Raw genomic sequence first — 25,766 nt, 5'->3', positions numbered from 1 at the left:
ATTATAAAAATTTAATTTAATTTTTTTAAAAATGAAAAATTCGTTACTAAATGGGCTAATTTTCTAGTTTATCTTGTTGATTATAATGCAGAGAATTAATTGCAAAAAATAAGAATATTTAAAATCCTTTTTAAAAATTCTCTAAAAATTGAGAAAATTTCATTAAATATCCCTAAAAATCAAAATTAAATTCAAAAAAAGTATTAAAAATTCCATCAATGCATTTGATTACTTTTGGAATATTTTATAAGCTAAAAAAGCCTTGACACATGATCACCCTATTATTTTCAGACCCAAATGATAAACTTTTAATCTAAATTTATAGAAAATTCATTTGAAATGCCAAAAATAGGCTGCAAAATTACAAAATAATAATAATAAAATTAAAAAAATATAGATCTATTGTTAAACCCTGATGGTTCCATTTTCACTTAGGTTTGATTGATACCCTAATAAATCAAATATTAAAAAATTACAAAAAAGAGATAAAAAATAAAAACATATATAAATTACAATTTAAATAATAATAATAATATCACCCAAACACTAATCAACATTACCTAAACCAAATGTGATCCCACTAACATCGTCTTCATATTTATTTTTTTTAAAAATAATAAGGTGTTATTTTTCCAGTTAGTGGTTTTTGCTTTTTTGTTGGATTCCTTGCATTTGGGACTACTCCGTGCACCCTCAGTCTCTTGCATACACACCCCTACTAGGTATCTATCTTTCGTGCTTTATTTATTTTTGGTCATCCCTTAACCATTGATAATTGTTAAAATAAACTTTATTCACCCACTTTTCCACGCGTGCTTGTGTCAAACACATATTTTTCTAATAAATTAAAATCAACCCAGCGTTCACTTTACACGCGCTACGTGCACTTCAGAGGTACTTTAATTTTAAATAAAAATGAACCAACCGTCACAAAAATGCACACACTAAAAAAGAAGAGCGTTTCAGACACATTAAATTTTTAATCAATGAATATGGATTTAGAGACTTGAGTCTGGGTATCAAAGTCCGGGATTCGTTGAAAGTACCGTTTCACATTAATAAATTGTAATTAATAATTTAAAAATGAACCGTCATTTTGTTATCAAGATTTACAACCTAAATTTTTTAAAACCATTGTTAATAATTTATTAAAATGAACCCTTCACTAAAATCATTTCCCTCACTGCATTTTTTTCCTTTTTAATAAATATGCTTTGTGGGATGGACGTACAGTCCTTTAAGCTGACATTGTTTATCAAAGTTCTGGTTATGTCCTGATTAGGTTATTGAGGTATTATGATTTGATTGTATGATACGATTACGGGTGCCGTCTGTAGTTTTCTTTTATGCCTGATACGGGGTCTTGGATGCCTGCTTGTTGCATAGCATGAAGCTTTCGATCACACGCCTGTGTGTGCTTATTTTGATCAATTTCTTTTTTATAGCTATTTTGTTGTTTTGCAGGCATTCACTGTGATTGTCTGTGTATGTGGTGTATGTGTATATTCCATCTGAATGGCTGATTCATCCTTCTTTGATGCCTACCTATTTTAGGTCCCTCTGCTCCTAGCTTATTGTACTATCAACAAATGGGCAATCGCTATGATGCTTATTTTTCCCTTTATCAATCCAACTAAGCAGTTATCTTACCTCTCTTTTTCCAACCTCAGGGTTTTCCTCAAATTCCAATCTTTACCTATTGTTCTTTCATTGAAGATCGAGTCTTTTCCCCTTCTCCGCCATGTCCTTCTCCATCTATCCATATACCTTCTACTTTTCTTGCTTATCAATTGACACCTTTCCTAATTGATTTACTTAAATTTTCAGCCACTCCTTTATTTTATTCCTCATTTTATGATTTTGCCTACCCATCTCTTCATCCTCTTTTACTCATTCCTCTTCCATCTCCTGCCACTTTTATTTCTCAACCCCCTCAGTTGGTTAGTGGGTATGAAGGATTTGATCAGCAGATTCCGAGCAGAAGAGGATGGAGCTCAACTGATTTTCTCATGGGACCACAGATTAATTGGCCATTAATTCCAGGGGACTAGACAACTGCTAGTCAAGCATACCAAAATTATCTCCATTTTTCTCAACAATATTCACAATCTCTAGATCCTTCAGTGAGATTGACAGCCCATTTTGCTTGGTACCTAGCATATATGCATAGGCATTCCCATAACAATCAAAAGGCCATTCCAAAGCTTTGTATGAATGTCAATGTGAACATTGATTCCCAACAGTTGGATGTCCTATATTTTCATGCCCTTCATCTACCTAGAAAATACCTTATTTTGCTAGAACAGATGTGATGCCTTCAATTCTTTCAGAATCCTCCAAAATCTTTTGTAGATGAGTCTTTATCCCTGGATCACTTTCGTAATCATCAAGCTTTCAAGAGGGATCATCTTCAGCGATACCCCTGAATGTATCTTCTATGCTTCTTAATGAGATATATTTTTTGGAGGTGCCATTTAAATGGTTGTGTTTGTGTTTATGCTATAATAATTTGTATGTGATGAGTTCATGCTGGTTGAATACTTTGTTCGAGAGCTCTCTTTTCACCTATTGATGGTGATGGTGGATGGCAAGCCTACGACACAAAGCTAAAGAACCTCTTATGTCCTTTACAAATTTATTATGACTTTTTATTGGTTATGAAATGTGTTAATGAATAACGATGTTTTCCTTTAGTAGTATTCTTTTCTAGATATAGGTGATAAGTTAGGGGTCGTGGTGAAGTGATTGTTGAAGATACTACAGAAGATCAAATTGAGCTCTTTATTGAACTTATATTCTTCTTTTCCTTAGGTCGCAAGGATGCTTCCTTTCTAAGTGTGGGGATATGTTGAGAGTGGAAAAAAGACTGAATTTTTTATTGATTTATGTTATTTTTTAGGTCTAAATGGTTGATTTTTGATGGATTTAGAGTGATGTTTGGTTGTTAATGGAAGTGTTTGAGAGTGTTTTGGATGATATTGATTATGTTTTGGAAGTTCATTATGATTTTTAGTAGAAATATGAGGCTCTATGATGTTTTGATAGGTTCTGTTGAGGTTCTGATTGGTTTTGATACTTTCTGTATAGCTTCTGTTTTGTTCTGATTTTCTTCTGTATGAAGCATGGATTGATGACTAATGAAGGTAGAGGTTTTTTTAGAAGTTTATTGAATAGTTTTTGATAGTTTGGAATAGTTTTAGTATGAGTTATGAGGATCTGCTGTTCTTTGATGACCTTCTGTAACCCTCTGTAAACCTTTTGTAGACCTTTTATCTCTATTCTATCTCTGCTCTGTTCCTGTTCTGTTCTGTTATGTAGATATTCTGTAAGTGTTCTGTAGAATTAATGTGTGACTTTGGAAAAGTTTTCTAACTTTTGGAAAGGATGAATCTAAGTTCAAAAGAGCTAAAACAAATAGAAGAAGCAGCCGTTGAAGACTGAAGTGACAGTGACAATAGTGAGCTATGAAGAGACATTGTAGTGGCTCTGATGTCCTTTCATACCTCCCATACCTCTTGGGAGGTGCATCCACGACCTAAGAGGGATTATTAAGTGCCATTATTGAGTATTGTAGTGAGGAGATAATGTATTATTGATAGAGAGAGAGAGAGAGTCAGAGATAGTCAATTCTATCAAAACAGTGTGTTTGTCTATGAGAGATTGAGAGAGAAAACTATGAAGACCTTGAAGATGAATACTATGTGATTGATTTCCATTCAAAAGTGGTGTATTCGTTTGTGTTCTTGTTTGTTATGATGGATTCTATGAAGACGTTGAAGATTATGGTTGATTCTATCAAATCCATGGGAGATATCTACTATAATGCTGCGTGAAGAATTGCCGTTTTCTTTGTTTTGGTCATCAAAAGATTGAAATAAAAGCTTGTTGATGTTACAATATAGATTTTCTTGTAGTAGAATACCCTTTTCCTTGGTGTTCCTCTTGGGGCTCCATAATTCATCTTTTTTCATGTTCATAAAAAAGAGGATAATTAAGAAAAAAGGATCAGTACTAACAAGTAGTATGGGATCTCTCTATAATTGTGAGGGGCCTCCCTTTCTTGGTGGTGACTCGTGCAAGCCTCATTGCACATGAGGATCACTACCATGTGATATAGGTCTCTTTATAAGTGTGAGGGGCCTCCCTCACTTGGTGGTGATCGGCACATGCTTCAACAAATAGAGGATCAATACCAAGTGATATGGGGCCTCTCCAAAAGTGGGAGGATCCTCCCTCGCTTTTAGCGGTGACCTCTGTAGGCTTTATAACACATGAGATCACTATCAAGCTATATGGGGTCTCTCTACAAGTGGGAGGGTCCTCCCTCACTTGGTGGTGGTGACTAGGTCAAGATAAGACTACCATGCATTTAGTAAGTACTGTGCAAATTGAGAAAATTCTTGAGTCAAAAGTCAATGTGGTAAGTAGCACATGCGAGAAGGCTAGATGGGTTTCATGGGTAGAATAGAAAGAGGTCTGCCATCAAATGGTAGCCTGGTTCATGGTAGAACTGATAGAGATAGAAGATTCATAGCCACTTCCTACTCTAGAGAAGATACCCTCATGGGAGGAAGGGAATCTTCCTACAACTAGAGCAAGAGTTCAGTCCCCTCTAGTAGTCATTCCAACCAAGTCAATGGTGGAAACTAAATGTTGATTCTTTTACATTTTCATTTTTTTGGGGTATCTTCTTAATTTGGTTTTTGCATTTTAAGATCATTTATTTCATATGATACAAGTAGATCGACTAGTGTGATTTGTACTATAAGTTTTAACCCTAACTGCAATCATCTTAGAGGAGGAAGTTCGAAAATTGTAGTAGGAGTCGGTAACACCAGAACTTCTATAGGATCCAACAATTTTGGTAATTTCTATCCATTTTCAAAATCGAATGCTTCACAATGTTTTGCTAGAGTGGCTACAGTGTCAACATTATTACTGAGGCAACCTATAAACACTTTGGGTTGATGGAGTGGGAAGCAGCCATTTTTCTTGTCAAGATGGCAAACCAACAACGAGTGCGACTACTTGGGATCTTTGGTTGCATTGAAAATGGAGCAAGTGGGTGAAGTTTGTCACATTTTTCTTTGCCCGCCGTCCTCATTGCAGCACGCTCATGTCAACCACAACTGAGATTGGGATCCAACTTACTATTTTTTGAAGTCATCATAAAATACTATATTAGGGAATTTGGCAATTTCCATGCACTTTGGGAACCCCCAATACCTTTATTATTTGACCACATGGTCAAATCTTATTGTCTTACTTAATGATGAAGTCTATCCTAAATGCTATATAAGCTACGTTGCCAAATCCCAATTTCAAATATGGATCAAGATTTAGTCACGTGGTCAAATACTTATCACTTATTTGAAATTGGGACTTGGGAAATTTTCTAAACTCTCTAATATGGTGTTATATGGTTAGATTTTCTTTACTAAATATCCCCCCTCTACCATGAGTACTTCAACCAATGGTGGCAAAGACTATTAACGTGGTCAAATCCTAGGTGATGATGAGGAGATGACCTCCTTGGCAACAAATTTTGATCCTCAACCCTTTCTAGTTGAAATGCTTGGATTTTGGAGTGTACGAGCCAGAAACAACAATATTAGCTAGATCTAATGTGGTATAAGTTCTCCACCAAGAAAGAGAGTTTAAAGCATAGATGCAAAAGGTGACTAAAGTCACTAAGCTTGAGCTGTCTATAGTATACATTAGTCTAGAGGAGACTAAATGAATGAGTATTAGGTAAGAATCTTAATCTTGAGTTGCATGATTAACTGCTTGTGCTCCTGAAAGAGTTTAAATATGTATTTACCTTGGATTTCTTAGATATGAAGGGTTTCCATTCTTGGTTTTATCAGCACCGGATTCCTTTGAAGCCAAACATTGTACCAATATGGATGCGATGGTATATAATGAATCTCCATATGGAAAAATTAGTCAAAGAAGAGTTGCTGCTTTGAGTGGGCTTTATTATTGCAGTGGGTAGAGTAGAATGGTTTTCCTCAATTGTCATTGTGCCTAAGAAGAATAGAAAATTCTAGAGTTATGTTCATTACAACTAGCTCAATGGAGCTATCATTCCAGATCCATTTCCATTGCCTTGTTCAATAGTCTATTAGATGATATTTTTGGTAATGAAATATTTTTCTTCTTGAATGGCTTTGGTGGTTATAATCAAGTCTAATTAGCATTAGAGGAGATAATAGCATGGGGATATGCAAAGTGATGTGGTTTGGCTTAAAGAATGCTCCTGCCTCCTTGTAGTGGTTTGGTTTTATCTATTATGCGAGTTTCCCAAGTATAGATTTGAATATGCAGTGTTCTCTAAACAAAAGAAGTTTTGGAGCATCTTTTGATGAACCATTAGAAGTTTTTTGTTATTTATAGCTGCATATTCAAATCTATACTTGGGAAACTCTATCATTGGACTATGTCCTAAGTGCTATCAAGGGTGGTCTTATCGAGAGAGTAGGATGACTTCTTAGATGCTCATCTCTTTGTGGTGGTGGTAGAGAGCTCAAAATCTGCTCCTACCAATCTAATTGAACCTAGTATAATGAAATATTGGCTATTCTCCAAATATAAGAAGTTTTGGAGCATCTTTCGATGAACCATTAGAAGTGTTTTGTTATTTATAGCTAATGATGACACTAAAAGAAGCATAAAAACAAGGCTTAAAAATGTCCAAGCATATATCATATTTTTATCTTTTGTAATAAAGACATTAATTTTCACTTTGTAAAAAAATCACTAAAAAGAGATGCCACATGAGGGGGCCACATCTACATCCATCATTAGTAAATGGTATACACAAAAGTGTATGTGTATGCACTTCTAAAAAGTTAGAAAGACTTGACAAGTAAAGGCTAAGGCCTTATCAATACACATGTATCAAAAATAAGGAAATAATAAAAAATATGAAGGTTTTTGTGTCTTTTGGAAAAAAGGTGAGGTGGACTGCATGGCTGATTATGTGCCTCTTTCTCTCTTTTCTTTTGACACACACACATTCTCCTTTTGTATGGTGCCGAAATTTCTCTCTTCTCTCTTGTTTGTGCAAAATTTTCCTCTCTTTCCTCTTTCTTTTGTGGAATGGAAGCTATGGAATATGATGAAGATGAAGATATTGTTCATTCATGAGAGCTTTTAAGTTCTTTGTGGTTTTGAGATTAATGGCTGAGCCATACACATAGATTTTATGTGCTTTATCTGTTGTTTGCTATTCAGTTTATGTTGTGGGAGGGTTGCTTTAATACGTGGAGGATTTTCTTCTTATATTACTTAATCAAAATCTTGAAGAGCTTTGTACAACAATGAGCTTGACCAAGAGGTAGTGTCAGAGGCATTAGTGCATATTTCGAAGTGGCTACCGACAATGGATTTAGACAACAATGTGCTATGGACACTAAAGGATGATGATAGATTGATTGGAGAGATGGGGTTTGGAAATGGGGTAGAAAAGAGGATGGATGGTGACATAAAGGAGAAATTGAACTGTTTTTGTATGTTAGATCATCGAGGACTCCACTTATAAGAAATTATCCATATAATGTGCGTTCAAAGGATAGTAATAAATACCCTTTCTTTACATGCTATAGGGCCTTAAAATGATCCATTTTACTTTACTAAACTTATGGATATTTTTTCAAATTATATTTAAAAAAACCCTTTTGTAAATATAATCCTATAAATTTTACTAGATATAATACCATTTCTTTTGAACTTATATAGTATCTTACATGTTCTGTAAGGTGGACTCCCTGGGGTTATATCATGCATCCATGGAGAATTGGCTCGATAAGTACTAGTAGGCTAGAAGAAAGCGGGAGGGAGCATGATCAAAATTTTGGCATAGTACATGCCATTGATTGGTTTGATATCTTGAGAGCATGGAGGAGATGGCCCAATTTATGCTTATGAGGTGGTTGCATGAAGCTTTGGATGCACCTTCACATAAAGGGGGAGAGGCCTCTAGGAAGAATTCCGAATTCTAGAGAAGGTGTAGTCTAAAGGTGACCACATGCTTTCTTTGTTGTCATATCTAGATTCTATATGCAACGGCTAAGCTAACCATTTCCGTGTATAGTATAAAATCTATAGTGTGGCATGGTCGCATGGGTGATATTTTCGAGTTGAGTGCATTGATAAAATGTACTCAACAACAAACTATGGTGTCATGGCAACTTGCAAAGTGCTATCTCAGTAAATTACTGTAGCTTCTCCATTATCATATTCAATATACAATGGCTAAAATTGATATTGGAAGGAGCTGGGGCAACCATTCAGTGTTCCATCTGAATTTCTAGATATAGATTCCAAGAAAAGATGGACGATCTACATGATTGGCTCTCACCTAGAACACCAAGAAGCATAGAACTAGGGTAGCCATGCAGCAAAATATATGCTTGGAGCTTTGCTCCTCACCATGAAACATGTAGAAACACCTCTCTTGCACTCCTCTTCCTCTACACACTCAAGATCCATATTTTTCTACACAAAGTGTAACGTATCCTCTTAGTATCATCCAGGTTACGTCTTAGCAGTCCATCGGAAAGGTTATCTAGAAAGCTCCGCCCGGCACTCCCATGGAATGTTACGGGATTTGTGATCTAGGTCTTCCCGCGTCTGCCATGTAGCGGAAGTATCCTGGCCGTTCCCACTTAGGATCGACCGGAATTAGGGTTTTCCTGATTGGTCATTAACTAACAGCAACTAGCGTCGGACCCGAGCGAACTACTTTACGCAGAAACGCCAGGTCCGAAGCAGATTCACGCTGCACTTGGTTCAAGGAGAATGGGAAACGAGAGGGATGCAAAGCTCAACCTCTCTGCATAAGGCATAGTCCCATTCCGTTCCCTAAAACAGCGTAAATCAGGTAAGACATAACTCTAGGTCATCGCTTTCATTATTCATTTTGACGATCATCCCGCTGTTCTTCGAGATTTTTGAGAAAAGTTCCCGGCTAACCGGGACCACCCAACTGTAGGACGGACCCATGGCCCATCCTCCGCACTTTCCTTGGTTTGTTTTAGTTATGTAACTATCTAACACATTAATTTGACACGTAACAATCAGCTTCTTTAATTAATTCGTTAAACACTGGTTCCTTCACGTAATCTTATCACGTGACATAGAAAATAATATCAAACAAGTTCTTTATTAACATATCATCATTTTTATCTTTGAAATACAAGGAGTTCCACCCGTAGGCTTGTCCATAATCCGCTCGAAGGCTATCCAGTAATCCACATGGATCACTATTCCAAGCTTCCGCTCGTAAACTAGTATGCGGGCCTCGAGATCCAATCCCGAGTCATGTTAGCCTCTTGTGCAGGACCCGGAAGGCGAGGGATTTACAACCAGAGCCCCCCCAGGCACCCAAGCATCCTCCTACTCCAAGTAGAGCTCAACGGAGAGACCTCTCGTGGCAGGTTCGGTCCACGTTCCCAGCGCGGTCAACAACCCCCTTGGTTAGGGTCAGGCAGGCAGTCAGGTGTAACTGAAACTGCCTCTCCCTTCAGGCCTTTAACTTGAAGTATAGGTATTAATTTAATTTGTAATTCATAAATCAAACAGTGCTCTAAAATCTCTAGCAAGCACAAACATTTCCATTAATCGACCGTGTTGTTTGGCAAATTGCTAAGGAATTATTCTTTCCTTTCGATGTATCAGCACTCGTTCCAAGGTGTCTTGCAACTTGGCAAGATCCTTTATATTCTGGGTTAGGCCGTACCTTATTAACCCAACTTGGTCAACCCTAAAGTTCATTGGATACTTTAGTTTTCGGTTTATAACTTTCCTTATTTAGAAGGATATCCAAGAATACATCCTTTTGCAAGATAACTTGCGTAAGGATATGCCATCCTTGTTGAGGGTATTCACCCCTTTCTCCTTGTGAATCAATCACAAGACTATATGACTTTGTAGTTCCTGTGCAAGTCATGCGATGAAATAATCCGTTTTAGTTTCTTTAAGCTGACGTATGTTGGACCTAGGGTCTCTTTTTAAGAACCTCAAGGACAACCCTAATTCTTTTACCTTTACGAATTAATTGACCCTATAATCAGGGAAGGTAGTCAAGTTCTTAAGGTATAAACGTTTCTTTGGTCTTTAAATCATTCCCAAGGCATATTTTGCAGCATGGTATTTCTAAGTTTAGATTGATTTGGTTATCTTTTGGAAGGTAATATTGAGATCATCTCGGCACGATTTGTTATCCTTGTGACAATTGATTTTTCAGTCCTAAACTTTGTTGCTTTGAGGTAGGTAAATTCAATTTAATCTTCCTTTTTCCTTGCAAACGAAACTCATGCCAAATATCAATCTTTTCCTTGCTAAGATATGCAATTAGCAATGATAACTTCCTAGTAATTCGAGCGATGTAAAAAAAATCTTTCATGAATTTCATGATGATTCGTTGCAAAAAGAATAGGGTTAATGGTGCAAGATGCAATTTTTATACCTTCAGGATTTAACTGAAATATACTACTATAGTAAGTAGATAATCTTGTTCGTAATTCGTTATAATGCATGATGCTATTCGAAGGAAACTATGTTCTATACATTATCATTTGTTCAATTAAACTAAACTCCTTCATCGTAAATAAACTCGGAAAAATATATCTTATCCCTAAGAATTCATCTTTGCATGATTGACTTAAAACTGATATAAAACCAAGAAGGAAAAACCTGGTTTTGGGGTGAGATATCCACATGGATACCGGGAGATGACCCTCCCGCAGGTACTCCTTGGACTTTCTTAGGCGGCATCACAGTTCGAACGTGAAGGCAGCTTTTACTCTTTCTTCCGGATTTCCACCGTGTCTCTTTCGAGGCAAGGAGTCGTTCAAAAGGTTGACCACGAGGAGGGATAATAAGACTTCTAAAATCTTAGCTCCTTCGGAGAGGGAAAGGGTTTATAAAGCTTTAGAGAAAAAGGGTTTGTAGGATAAAATTCATGATGAAAGGTTATGTGTGAGTGTGGCTTCACAAACATCTATGAAAGCCCTTGGGATATCTTTTGGGCACTGGAGTGAAAGGACTTAGGGGTTTTTCAAACCTAGGGGGAAATTTTGAAAGGTAACACAAGGGTTTATAGTATGGGGAAAAAGGCGTGTAAGTAAAGGGGAACACAGGGTTTAGAAAGGCTTACGGGTGTATTAAAAAAAAGAAATATGAGGGGTAAAACACAAGGTTTCAAACACAAGATGGGACTTATGGATTTCGGCATGGGGATTAAGGGTTTTGGAGGTCAAGGGAATTTGGTCTAAGGTGGCTTTCGAGGGATGCTAGGGGGGCAAAGGGTTTCTAAAGGTTAGAAGCGGGAGGGGATGAAAGGGTAAGGAAGGGTATAGGAAGGGGAACTTGAGGGTTTTAAAAACCCGGGGGAGGGGGAAATTTATTGAGTGGAAGGGATATGAGGGGGTGAAAGGGGGCTTAATTAGCCCCCCCTTCGGAAGCTTCTATAAGGAAGCTTCCTTTATCCACGTGGCAGGAGGGGGACTGCACGACAGCTAGCGACGTGATGGTGGGCAGGGGTGGACTACAGCAGCAGCTCTTCGGCGGCGCTAATGGCTTCTCCCTCCACTTTTTGCAGCGGCCAATCTTCCTTATCAATCCCTTCTCCCTCTCGGTCAATGGCAGCCGGACAGCAGGGACTTGGCTCGTTTCTCCAGCCGGTAGCGCACAACGACCGCCTCCCTTCTCGACTCTTTCCCTCATTTATATAGGGGAGGGGAGGGAATCCTCCCCCCCTTGCCTGTCCGCTTGCATGGCGAGGGGCCTGAGCAAGCTCCAGTGAGGATCTTGCTGGCCCCCTCTATCCCCCCTCGAAGATCCAGCTGGATGCGCCGCCATGAAGGTAATTTTTTTTTAAATAATATATTTAATATATTACATTCTCTCCCCCTTAGAAGAATTGAGACGTCCTCATCTAGAGAAAAACTGGGGATGTTGATGGTTGAGAGTGCCTTCATCTACCCAGACCGCATCCTCTTCGGGATAATCTTTCCACTGGACGAGGCATTCTCTCAAGGTTCTGGATCTTAACTGTCTCTCCCTAACATCTAAGACCCTATCCGGCCTTAGTTCAAGGACTCCTTGACTAGGCATTACAATTTGTTGGTCATCAAGTACATGGTTAGGGTTGGGTACATATTTTTTCAATAGGCTGATATGGAATACATTGTGAACCTTTAGGCTGTCAGGGAGTTGCAATCTATAAGCATTGGGTCCTAGGCATTTGAGGATTTTGTACGGCCCACAATACCTTGGACTTAGATTCTTGCAATCTCCTAAGGATAGAGAACTCTTTTTAGGGCGTATGCGAATGAAGACCATGTCTCCTTCTTCGAAGACTCTTTCTTGACGCTTCAAATCTGCGTATGCCTTTTGTCTATCCTTGGCCGCTTGTATGTCTTGTCTTATTGAGTTTATTTGATCATCCATGTCTTCCAACATCTGTCTTGATGCTTCAACCCTTAGGGTTGGATCACAAAAGTTTAGGGGACTTCGACAGTCATGACCATACAATGCTTGGAAAGGGGTCATCTGAATGCTTTGCTGATAAGAAGCATTGTATGCAAATTCTACCAAAGGCAAGAATTGAATCCACCTCTTTGGTTCTCGACAGTAGTATGCCCTAAGCATATCCTTGATGACTTGATTTACTCGCTCTGTTTGGCCATCCGTTTGGGGATGGTAGACGGTGCTAAAATAGAGTTGAGTCCCAATAGCTTCAAAGATAGCTCTCCAGAAGTGTGATGTGAAGAGAGAATCTCGATCACTAATGATTCTTTTGGGTAAACCATGTAGTTTGAATATCTCTTTGATAAACAATCTTGCAATGTCGGAGGCTTTATAGTTTGTCTTTACCGGAATAAGGTGTGCAACCTTAGTAAGCATGTGAACCACAACCATGATGGAGTTGTATCCTCCCTGGACTTGGGGTAAGCCTACAACAAAATCCATATTGATGAATTCCCATTTCATTTGGGGGATGTCAAGCGGTTGTAGTTTCCCTGGCATCATAACATGTTCGGCTTTGATACATTGGCAAGACAAACACTCAGTGACATATTTGAGAACGTCACCCTTGAGCCTCTCCCAATGGTAGCTCTTCCTAACTGCATTAAGAGTCTTAGCATAGCCAGGATGTCCTACAAAAGGAGAATCATGAGCTTTCCACATTATCTTCTGCTTAAGTGACTGGCTTGCTGGTATACATAGCCTTGTTCTGTAGTAGACAAGTCCATTATCAATGGAAAATTCCTGATACTTAGCTTGCAGCTTTTGGTTTTGCTCCTTGGTAGATATTTCCTTTAGCATTGTTTGGTAGGCCAAATCATGGCATGCTTCCTCTCTAGCTATCTCAAGTATAGGGTTGTTTGGCATAGATACTTTTGTAGCCAGAGATCTGGCCGTTGATGGATTCTGCAAGATTAGGGAATTTAGGAATGTCTTGTGACTAAGTGCATCGGCAACTACATTCTCTTTCCCTGGTAGGTACTTGATTTCACAATCATATTCCTCCAACACTTCAATCCACCGACGTTTCCTCATGCTGAGCTCGTTTTGGGTAAAAATCCATTTGAGACTCTTATGATCGGTTACTAGAGTAAACTTGTTACCCAACAGGTAGTGTCTCCAAAGCTTTAGAGCATGGATGACATCTAGTAATTCCAGATCATGCGTGGCATAATTCTTTTCATGACTCTTCAATTTCCTTGAAGAGTATGCTACTGGATGACCTTCCTGCATAAGTACACACCCCAAAGCAAGAATGCTAGCATTAGTTACTACCTCGAACTCTTTATTGAGGTCTGGAAGTTTTAGAATATGTGCTGATACCAAACTTTGCTTCAATCTATCAAAGCTATTTTGTTCGGAAGTTGACCATGTAATGGAAGTCTGATTCTTTAGTAAGTCTGTAAGAGGTGCTGCAATCAAAGCATAGTTTTTGATGAAGACCCTATACCATCCTGTCAATCCAAGAAAGCTATGTATCTCTTTTACGGATACTGGTATTGGCCATTCAAGCACATCTCTGACCTTGGCTGGGTCTAGTGATATTCCTTCTGATGATACTATGAATCCCAGATATTCAATCTGACGCTTAAAGAATGCACACTTCTTCATTTTTGCATACAGCTTATGTGACCTCATTGTCTCAAGGACAATCCGAAGTTGAGGTTCATGATCTTCTTCTTGTTTAGAATAGACTAAAGTGTCATCGAAGAAGACAAGCACGAAATCATCAAGATATGGTCTAACGATATCCTGCATTAATCTATTGAAGGTGGCAGGTGCATTTATAAGCCCAAATGACATAACCAGGAACTCAAAGTGCCCATATCTTGTATTGAAGGCCGTCTTTGGGATATCTTCTTCCTTGATCCTTATCTGATAGTAACCTGACCTGAGATCAATCTTGGAAAATATCTTTGCACCCTGAAGACGATCAGGAAGCTCATCTATTCTAGGAATGGGATACTTGTTCTTGACTATTGATTGGTTCAACCCTCGGTAATCAATACATAGTCAAAGTGTCCCATCTTTATTTTTCTGAAATAGTACTGGAGCTCCCCATGGTGAATTGCTAGGCCAGATGTAGCCCTGATCTAAGAGTTTCTTGAGTTGTTCCTTTAGCTCAATTGCTTCTAGTATGGACATTCTATAAGGTCTCTTTGCAATTGGTGTAGCTCCAGGCACTAACCTAATCTCATGATCTACTTCTCTTTGAGGCGGAAGTTCGGTCAATTCTTCAGGAAATACGTCAGCGTATTCCTTTAGCCAAGAAGGTCCTTCATGAGACTCTTGCTTTTGATCTAACTTGTTGAGTTTGATCAAGTAAACGGTGTCGTATTGCTGCGCATTCGAGGTGTGTAAACCACCCAAAAGTCGTGTGTGTGATTTGATACTTTGTACATACTTAGTTGTTATGTTTGCTCTTTTATTCTATGCTGAAGACAAAGAAGAACAAGGAGTTTTGGTAGACTGGTAACTCGAGATGCAATCTCATGGCTACACTTATTTCAAGATATGTCGATTATGGGCTTCGTGAGAATGTTTCTAACATCTACAACTAGATGTTCTATGTGAAATGGCAGTAGCAAGATGTGCGAATGTCTTCCGAATCTAAATGGAGAGAGTGTTGTGGAGTGTGATCAAGTTTCTTCCATGCTCACAGTGACCTTTACGATAGGAGGGAAACATTTTGATCTTACGCTTGAGTAGTATATCTTGAAAGTTGGAGAGGGTAATGAAATGTAATGTGTTAGTGGGTTTATGGGTCTGGATGTTTCTTCAAGGCCTCTAAGGATTCTTGGAGATGTTTTCATGGGCGCTTATCACACGGTTTTTGATTATGGAAAAAACACGTGTAGGCTTTGCAAGGAAAGAGCTTTGTTTTGAATCAAAAAGGGAGGGATATGCCTTTCGCGGAACTTGTTGAAGAGGATTGGGACGCAGATGATTGGGAAATACCTAGTTTAAAGGCTAGAAAGGGAAGAGAGCAGAATAGCGCCTTCAAACGAACACCATACAACGACAAGATATATATAGTGAATGTATACTTGGGGGCCACAGGGAGCTTCTCTATCTGAACAGAAGCAGCCAAAGGGGAAGAAGGAAAAACAGACGCGCATACAACGGAAAGAGATGGATTTGTTTCTGAATAAAAAAAAGAAGGGAAGTCGATTGATTTAGCAGCAGTCGCTTGACCAAAAGAGAGCAATAGAATCCTGTTTTGGGGAAAAGAGGAAGCTATTACGAAAGGAGGAGGCTAAGGAGGGATTCAAAAGCTAAAGAGGGAGGGAAAAAGCAAGGAGATAGCCCGAAAAGAAAGACGAGGACTAAAAGGGAAGAGGAGGATAGATGGTACTTTGCGGGACAGGGGAGTATTACGCTGAATCTGGGGAAATAAGGAGGAACAGAGCATGGGAGGATCGACGGTGGAGGAGCTCAGAGAGGCGAGGGGAAGTCTGCAACAAGTTGGCGAAACAATGACATCACGGGCCGTAGGCTTTCACAAAAGAGCTCCATAACAGCCGATTCAGGATTCTCTCTCGATAGCATAGAGGAGGCTGAGGCCCTTTATTCATGACGAGTTCATTCAAATACCATAGCCAGAAATCCTAGCCTTTCCCTCTACCATCTCCATGCCATCAGAAACTCGGCCATGCCACATCTGCCTCTCAGAGCTCCGCCCTTTCATGCAATAAAGGATCAAGATTTGGCGTGCGAAAGTTGACGGTAGAGGGAGATGGCTCTACTGGTGATGAAGCACAGAGAAGACGACGGAGGGGGATTGCTCTACTGGTGACAAAGCACAGAGAAGATGACAGAGGAAGTCCAGAAGCCTACAACGAAGCTGACGACGGAAGACTAATCTGGGAAGGAGGGGAAACAAAGTATTCGGGGTAGAGAAACATGGGAATGTAGGGTGGGTGGATCGATGAGCACTGCATCAGCAACCCAACGAGTGATAAGTAGATGGAGGAGGACCAGAAGCTACAGATGAAGTCAAAGCTTTGTAAGATGACGCTACTACGGTGAGCTCGTGATGAGGAACGAATACCAGACTGATTAATGTGTGAGTACAAACGTGTGAGTACAAACAATGAAAACGGAGAAGGCCAGAAAATTGTCTTGCGGACGGGAAATGTTAGTTGACAGGATACCATGAGACCTACTGTCACGAGAAGCTTACTGGGCCTTCCTCCCAACGCTTCCCTATCACAGATCAAAGCTGCCTATAAAAAGAAAGCTCTGGAACATCATCCTGATCGTCTTCCAGCTGATTTGAAGAAACATGGTGAAGCAGAGCTTAGACAGATTACGGAAGCATACACTTGTTTGAAGGCTGCGGTACATAGTCGATTGAGGAATGCTGAGCAGTGTAGACAGAAATCAGCAAAACTCCCTGCAACAGACTAGAAGTGCATCTACTTCTATCATTCTAGCAACCACGGCTCTCTGTCGTTACAACAAGCGAGCATTGTGACTGTACTATCTCTGCGTAGGCAGAGAGAAAATGGAGATAGGGGAGACAAAGAAGGGAGATGGTTCCCTACAACCAGTCCGCGGAGATGGGAGCAATCAATAAACAGTCCTGGAAACTTCAAGAGCAACCCTGTCATCGTGCATAGGAGAAGAGGCTATGAACGTGTTTGGACTGGAGATGGCCAATAGCTGTTGTCTGAGGGTCTACAAATTCGTTTTAGACATGTGGACATGAACGACATATCCCTTGATCATCAACTGAAACAAATAGCATTTACTGTTATGATTTTCTCTGTGCTACTTGAAGCATATTCATGGAACTGTTATTCTATTCTCTACAACCAGCAGTAGCAGAATCTACTCATATAATTTTTGACAGAGGACTGGAGTTGCAGAAAACAGAACCAGCACAAATTTCTACACCTCTTTCTGGAATCTAAAGACAAAAAATTTTTCTTTTGTGAATGACATCATAACAAGAGAAAATGAGAGATTTTGATTGATGATTATTGCTCAGAAACAGTCCAAACTTTCTATCAAGTGTTCTCTGTATCTTTTCTTGAAGCTCATCAAGAGTACCATTGAAGAATTAATATCAAAAACAATACTTTGAGACTTCAGTTCTTGTATAAACAGAGGCTACTGATTTCAGTCACATTAAAAGACGATTCTTAAAAGGATCTGAATGTATTGAAACAAACAAATGCTACACATGGATAATATATTTATCTGAACTTGTCTGCAAGGTTGTAAATGTCATACTTGGCTAATCTTTTATCCTGAAATTTATCAAGGACTTCTGAAGTTGCGACATTGCTTTCAAAACCCTTCGACATCTTTGGTGAACCCGACGTGAAAGCGTCGCAGAAATTTCAAGATGGGAGATACTTCAGCCTCTATTTCAGCTTCTTCTACAACTCCAGCTGCATCTACTTCAGCTCCATCAATGACTGCTGCGTCAAGTACTTCAACGGAGGATCTAAAACAGATTTTGCAGAATATGTCCATGTATATGCAGCTCCAAAATCAACAAACACAATTGTATATGCAGCAGCAACAACAATTGCATCAACAACAGTTGTCTCAGCAAAGGTAACTCTATTCGGAGCAGGAGAATGCAAACAGCGTGACTAAGGCTATTGAAGCAGTTGAGAGTGAGAAGAAGCTATTTGACGGGCATAATGTTTCAGCATATTTGAAGACATATGAGATCAAGATGGGGTTTTTTGGAGTTCCTGCTGGACTTATGAGTAAGTACTTCCTTCGTCTTGTCACACCTGCATTGAGGACAAAAGTGACTGATCTTTTTATTCAAAATACACATTGGCAAGATTTTAAGAAGGCCTTGAAAGAAGAATACTTCCTTGAGGACTTTGGTATGGCTACTCGGCGGTCATTCCGAGAGTGGGTCTACATGCCAAACAAAGGTCTCGCTGCTTCGGAGTTGATTTGAGAATTCGAAGAGAGGTATAGTCAGCTTGATGCCATTGAACAAAGAGCATTGGATGTTGAAAAAGTTGAGCTTTTCTTGCAAGTTGCAGATCCTGCTCTTCAAGAAGAATTGGGTGAGCTTCTTGAAGATCGCACGAAGCCTATGGGTCTTAAAACTAATTGGCAGGATGCTCAGGATGCAGTCTCGACTTTGACCAAGAGGAGGATATGGAAGACTCGCCTACAGAATGGTTCCATGACACCTACACCATCATCTGCTCCTATGCCTACTTCTATCCCTGTTATTTCTTCTCCTCCTCAGCCAGTTTCTTGGCCTATGCTAGTGCCTACTGTTTCTACTCCACCTATTCCTTCTGTTCCACGACCGATGCCTACACCTTCTGCCCCAAAACCATCCGCTCCATCGGTACCTACCTCTCTTGATGACATAATCAAAGGCATCACAGATTTGACACTGGAGTCAGTCAAAGCAGAGTTGGTGGGAAAGTTGAAGGAGCAGTTTGCTTCGACTGTCCCTACTACTTCTTCTAGTGCTCCTACTGCACCTAGGAGTGCTCCTAGTGCACCTAGGAGAGATCGGAGATGTATTTGGTGTGATAGTACGGAGCATCAGCATTGCAGGGATTGTGACTCTTTCCAGGATGCAAGGAGGCAGAATTTGGTATATTGGGGGCAAGATGGTAAGATTTGGTTGACTGAGACAGGAGCTCCACTTGCTACCAACTTTGGTAAAGGTGGAATGAAGAAGTTAGTGGAGGACATGGCTGCGCGTACTTCTTATGTGACAGCTAGAGGTGATGCTTCTGCATATGGAGTTCAGATTGAGAAGGGATCAGAGACTTAGTCAGCGCTATGGACTTATGCTATGGAGACTGCAAACAAGGGGAAAATTCAGCAAACTGTTTTGACTAGTGCAGGCTCTAGCATCAGATCAGAGACAGGTTGGGACTCGCCTGTTGACAGGTACTCTATTTATGCTTATTTGGCTAAATCTCATGGTGCAGATGTATTTGTTGAGGAGAAGCATAAGAGGGATGAAGAAAATCCAAGTGCAGCTAAGAAGACTAGAGGGGGTGAGTTTGTTACTCCACCTATTGCAGGACCGTCTTCAAGACCAGGGCCAGATCGACAGATGGAGGATGCTCAAAAGAGAGAAAAGAGGCAAGAGCCTAGAGAGAGAAAGCAGCCAGGATTCAGATTGATGTCTGATATTGAGACATCTATAGACATGAAGAAAATCTTTAATGATAAGATACTTGGCAGTGAGGTGACTTTCACTATTTCTGAGATTTTGGGCATCTCAAAAAGAGAGTTTCAGGAGGTCCTGAAGAGGAAAAGACATGCATTGGCTACCACTGATACACAGGGAGTTTTGATTGGAGAGTTGGATGAGGATGAGGATGAGGTTATGGTTGATAATGCTTCTGTTTTTCCGCAGGTAGAGAAGAGGGTTCAGCCTATGCATTATGCTGAAATTGATGAGCCTGTCATGATACCGCGTAGTCATTTTTCGCGGAGCCATTGGGCTAGGGCAACTACAGAGACGATGGTAAAGATTGGAGAGAAACAGGTGCCTTATGTTGCATTGGTTGATCATGGTTCAGAGATTAATCTCATAGTTCGTGGAGTTTATGAGAGTAATAGATGGCCTATGGATGTAGAGCATGGGTGGCTATGAGAGCCGCCAATAACACTGCAGGTGATTTATATGCTGCTTGTCCTAGTGTTAGGGTTTCTATTGGTGATGTAGAGGAGGATTTTCATTTCTTTGTGCAGGATTCATGCTCTTATCCCATAATTCTTGGTCAGCCATTCATTACAGAGATGCGCATGGAAACAAAGGTCATGGATGATGGATCTGCTTATGCACGGATTCGCAGTAAAGATGGTATGAGAGCAGTTCAGTTTATGACTGTATGTGTGAACCATGTTAGAAACAGAGATACTCTCAGAGATGCACCTTTGCCCACTGTGAGGGATTCGGGTTTTCATTAGGTACCGCCGTTTCGCGAGACGACGGTGGTACAGAGGAGAGGAGATTGGAGTTCTCGCCTCCTGGCAGCAGTGTTTTCTCCTCCGGTTATGTTGGGATTTCAGCAAACAGTTCAATGAGTTATTAGAAGACTTCTAGGTTGCCTAGAGCTGCCAGGCAGTATATATGCAAGAAGGAGAAAAATTTGAAAAATGCAGGAATTTTGGAGGATGATGAGCACATAGATGGGATGTATGCCAGTGTGATTTGTGCAGATACGATGACAGAGATGGGAGATATGCTGAAAACTGATATGCTGAATTGTCACGGTAATGTATTAGTGCAATTCCTGGACATGTTTCATGAAATTGCAGATTTTATGTCACAGATTGAGTCAGAGGCTGAGGTAACTCAGCAAAGAGTGTTGAGTGCTGAAGAAATTCAGCAAACAGAGTTTCCAGCTGGTTATGATCAGCTTTCAGAGAGACAGAGGGCTGAAAATTTTCAGTCAACAGAGTTTATTGCTGAAATATTTCAGCATTCAGAGTTTGGGGCTATTTCTATGCAGTCCATAGAGCAGAGGGCTGAGAATATTCAGCCATTGGAGTGTAGAATTGCTGATTTACAGCAAGGTTTATGTAATGCAGAAGAGCATAATGAAGCCAGGGTTGACACGAAATACAAAACTGTGGATAAGAAGGTGAAGCCGGTTGCTGTACCGCTTCCATCTGACAGTGATCAGCAAATAGAGAGGGCTGCTAAACAGCAAATTTTGAGGAATCCGGAGCATATTGGTCATAAATTTTCAGCAGAGACACTTGCTGAATTGAAAATTGGAAATGGTGATTTCTTGTTACCCATAGAGAAGCAATGCTTTCAGGAGATGCTTGAGCATCATGGAAGGGGATTTGATTTTTTCCCACATGAGATTGGATGTGTGAATCCTGATATTGTTGCTCCTATGGTCATTTTTACTATTCCTCATATCCCATGGAATCTCCGACCTATTCCAGTGCCTAAAGCACACTTGCCAAAGCTGATTGATTTATTGAATGAGAAAATCAGGATGGGAATCCTTGAGCCTTCATCTGCACCATACTCAAACAGGTGGTTTACAGTTCCAAAGAAGAATGGCACTCTTCGATTTATTCAGGACATGCAGCCAGTGAATAGAGTTACTATCAGGAATGGTCCACTTGTGGATGAGTTTGCAAAGGCATTTGCTGGACGTGCCATCTATTCTTTGGGTGATTTGTATTCAGGATATGATCAGTTTCAGCTGGCTTTGGAAAGCAGGGACATAACCACCATGAGAACTCCTATTGGGCTTGTCAGGATGTGTACCTTGCCTCAAGGTGCCACTAATTCTGTTGCGCATATGATGAATGCCATGCATAAGGTCCTTCGTGATTACATACCTCAGCTTACTATGCCTTTCTTGGATGATGTGCCCATTAAGGGGTGTGCAGAAGAAGAGAAGAATGAGAGCCTAAATGAGCAGGGATGCAGATACTTTGTGGCTGATCATATTTCAGCATGTGAGAAGATTTTGGCCAGGTTAGAAGAAGTGAACTTGACACTTTCAGGGCAAAAATCTGTTTTTGGAGTGAATGAGGTTGTCATTGTTGGACATATGTGTGGATATTATGGCAGAAAACCCTCACCTGATAAGGTGAATGCTATAGGCAAGATTGCAGAGTATTGTTCTACTACTTCAGAGGTACAGAGATTCATTGGTGCTTGTGTGTTTTATATGATTTGGATACCTCATTTTGCACACATAGCAGATTGTTTGTATCAGTTGCTTCGAAAGGGGCAGAAATTTTATTGGGATGAGAGCCACACTAGAGCTATGCGGAAATTGAAGAAGTTATTGCATAATGCTCCTACTCTTAGGAAAACGGATTATAATTGTGATAGGCCTATTGTATTGACAGTTGACACTAGTCCAATTGGCATAGGTTGGGCTGTGGGTCAAGATGATGCAGATGGAAATAGGTATGCTATTCGGTTTGGGGCGAAAGTCCTAAACGAGAGACAGAGGAGATATCCGCAAATCAAGAGGGAGTTATTGGGGATTGTCACGGCTCTCAAATGTGACAAGGAGTACTTTATTGGAGCTTCAGTTGTGGTAGAGACAGATTGCTTGCCATTGATTGGTATGATTACGAGTTGCTCTACCCCGGATATAGCCATGTTGAGATGGATAGCATACATCAAGTCATTAAATCCGGAATTTAAACACATAGCAGGGAAAGATAATCCAGTGGCAGATATGTTGTCTAGAGCTAGATATGATGATGAGGAGACTCTACTTGCAGAAGAGGATGATGCAGAAATTTCAGCCACTATGGTTGATCATGTTTGTCATGTCTATGATATTATGGCTTTCACAGAAGAACTCTATGTTGGAGATTGGTTGCAGATTGGCAGGTACCTTAGTACATTAAGCAAAAGAGATGAATGGACAGATGAAGAGTTCAAGAAGATCAGAAGGAAAGCCTATGGTTATTTTCTCAAGGACGGATTTCTTTGGAAGCATCCGAAGAAAAGAGGCGGATTACCTTTGCGGGTTGTCTGCGATAGAGAGACACAGTTACAGGTGATGAGGGAGTTTCGTGAGAGTCCTTGGGCTGGTCATAGAGGAGTGTGGGCTACTTATGAGAAAAGCAAGGAGAAATATTGGTGGAAAGGCATGTATAGAGATGTTTCTCACTTTGTTGAGACTTGCAGAGACTGCCGGATGTATTCAGTAGTGCGTCATAGAGATGAGCTTCATCCGACCTATCCGCTATGCATTCATTATAAGTGGGTAGTTGATTTGGTTACCATGCCTATGGGTCTATGGCAGATGAGGTACATTGTTTTGGCTAGAGAGGATCTTACCAATCATGTTGAGGGCAGATCTTTGAGAACGAAGACCACTAGTGCAGTGTGTAAGTTCTTATTGGAGGAAATTTTCTGCAGGTATGGTTGTGTGGGTAAGATCACTGCGGATCGTGGTGAATTGGATGCAGATGAAGCTAGGGAGTTTTTCTCTCAGCTAGGAATCAAGTTGGCTCTAACCACAGCATACAATCCAGAGGGAAATGGAAAGAGTGAAAGAGGGCATCCGCCGATAGTGAAAGCATTAGCCAAAGCATGCAGAGGACGGATTGGAGAATGGCCAAGACTTCTACCATTTGCTTTATGGGCTGATCGTACGACTCAAAGTGTTACCACAGGATATATGCCTGTAGAGTTGATGTATGGTCAGAAACCTGTTATGCCGATTGAGACTTGTGCTTTGACTTGGTCAGTTTTACCTTGGCAGGAGGATTTGACGAGAGAAGAGCTCTTAGCTCTTCGGATTCAACAGTTGGAGAGGAGACCAGAGGATATTCAGCTAGCTATTGACAGGTTGAAGGTTGCTAGACTAAGGAATAAGGACAGGTTTGACAGCAGGCATCGCTTGCGGCCTAGAGCAATAGAAGAGGGAGATTGGGTATTGGTCTTTGATAGCAGTCTTGAAAATCAGCATATTGCACTTCGAAAGATGGTGAAAAGATGGTTTGGGCCGTACATAGTCAGACATGTTTTTGATAATGCAACATATGAGCTGACAGAATTGGATGGGACAGTGCTTAGAGTGCCTATTGCTGGAAAAAGAATCAAGATTTTCAAGAAAAGAGATGATGAAGATTATGCATTGGAAGAATTTGAAAGAGAAGAGCAACGAGAAGAAACTCCAATGGAAGAGACAGATGATATGACAGATAATCTTGTTGATATACCGGAAATGCATAATGAAGAGATTGATCTGTTTGTGGATCTTGATGATAATGATCATGGGTAGTTGGCCCATCCGGAGGATGCGCAGGATAAAAGGGGGTGGATGTCGTATTGCTGCGCATTCGAGGTGTGTAAACCACCCAAAAGTCGTGTGTGTGATTTGATACTTTGTACATAGTTGTTATGTTTGCTCTTTTATTCTATGCTGAAGACGAAGAAGAACAAGGAGTTTTGGTAGACTGGTAACTCGAGATGCAATCTCATGGCTACACTTATTTCAAGATATGTCGATTATGGGCTTCGTGAGAATGTTTCTAACATCTACAACTGGATGTTCTATGTGAAATGGCAGTAGCAAGATGTGCGAATGTCTTCCGAATCTGAATGGAGAGAGTGTTGTGGAGTGTGATCAAGTTTCTTCCATGCTCACAGTGACCTTTACGATAGGAGGGAAACATTTTGATCTTACGCTTGAGTAGTATATCTTGAAAGTTGGAGAGGGTAATGAAATGTAATGTGTTAGTGGGTTTATGGGTCTGGATGTTTCTTCAAGGCCTCTAAGGATTCTTGGAGATGTTTTCATGGGCGCTTATCACACGGTTTTTGATTATGGAAAAAACACGTGTAGGCTTTGCAAGGAAAGAGCTTTGTTTTGAATCAAAAAGGGAGGGATATGCCTTTCGCGGAACTTGTTGAAGAGGATTGGGACGCAGATGATTGGGAAATACCTAGTTTAAAGGCTGGAAAGGGAAGAGAGCAGAATAGCGCCTTCAAACGAACACCATACAACGACAATATATATATAGTGAATGTATACTTGGGGGCCACAGGGAGCTTCTCTATCTGAACGGAAGCAGCCAAAGGGGAAGAAGGAAACACAGACGCGCATACAATGGAAAGAGATGGATTTGTTTCTGAATAAAAAAAAGAAGGGAAGTCGATTGATTTAGCAGCAGTCGCTTGACCAAAAGAGAGCAATAGAATCCTATTTTGGGGAAAAGAGGAAGCTATTACGGAAGGAGGAGGCTAAGGAGGAATTCAAAAGCTAAAGAGGGAGGGAAAAAGCAAGGAGATAGCCCGAAAAGAAAGACGAGGACTAAAAGGGAAGAGGAGGATAGATGGTACTCTGCGGGACAGGGGAGTATTACGCTGAATCTGGGGAAATAAGGAGGAACAGAGCATGGGAGGATCGACGGTGGAGGAGTTCAGAGAGGCGAGGGGAAGTCTGCAACAAGTCGGCAAAACAATGACATCACGGGCCGTACGCTTTCACAAAAGAGCTCCATAACAGCCGATTCAGGATTCTCTCTCAATAGCATAGAGGAGGCTGAGGCCCTTTATTCATGACGAGTTCATTCAAATACCATAGCCAGAAATACTAGCCTTTTCCTCTACCATCTCCATGCCATCAAAAACTCGGCCATGCCACATCTGCCTCTCAGAGCTCCGCCCTTTCATGCAATAAAGGATCAAGATTTGGCGTGCGAAAGTTGACGGCAGAGGGAGATGGCTCTACTGGTGATGAAGCACAGAGAAGACGACGGAGGGGGATTGCTCTACT

This window comes from Lygodium microphyllum, chromosome 27, assembly GCF_053477565.2.
Source record: "Lygodium microphyllum isolate KBCC chromosome 27, Lygodium_microphyllum_v1.1.10, whole genome shotgun sequence".
NCBI classification, from domain to species: Eukaryota; Viridiplantae; Streptophyta; class Polypodiopsida; order Schizaeales; family Lygodiaceae; genus Lygodium; species Lygodium microphyllum.
Note: the sequence above shows the minus strand (reverse complement) of the source record.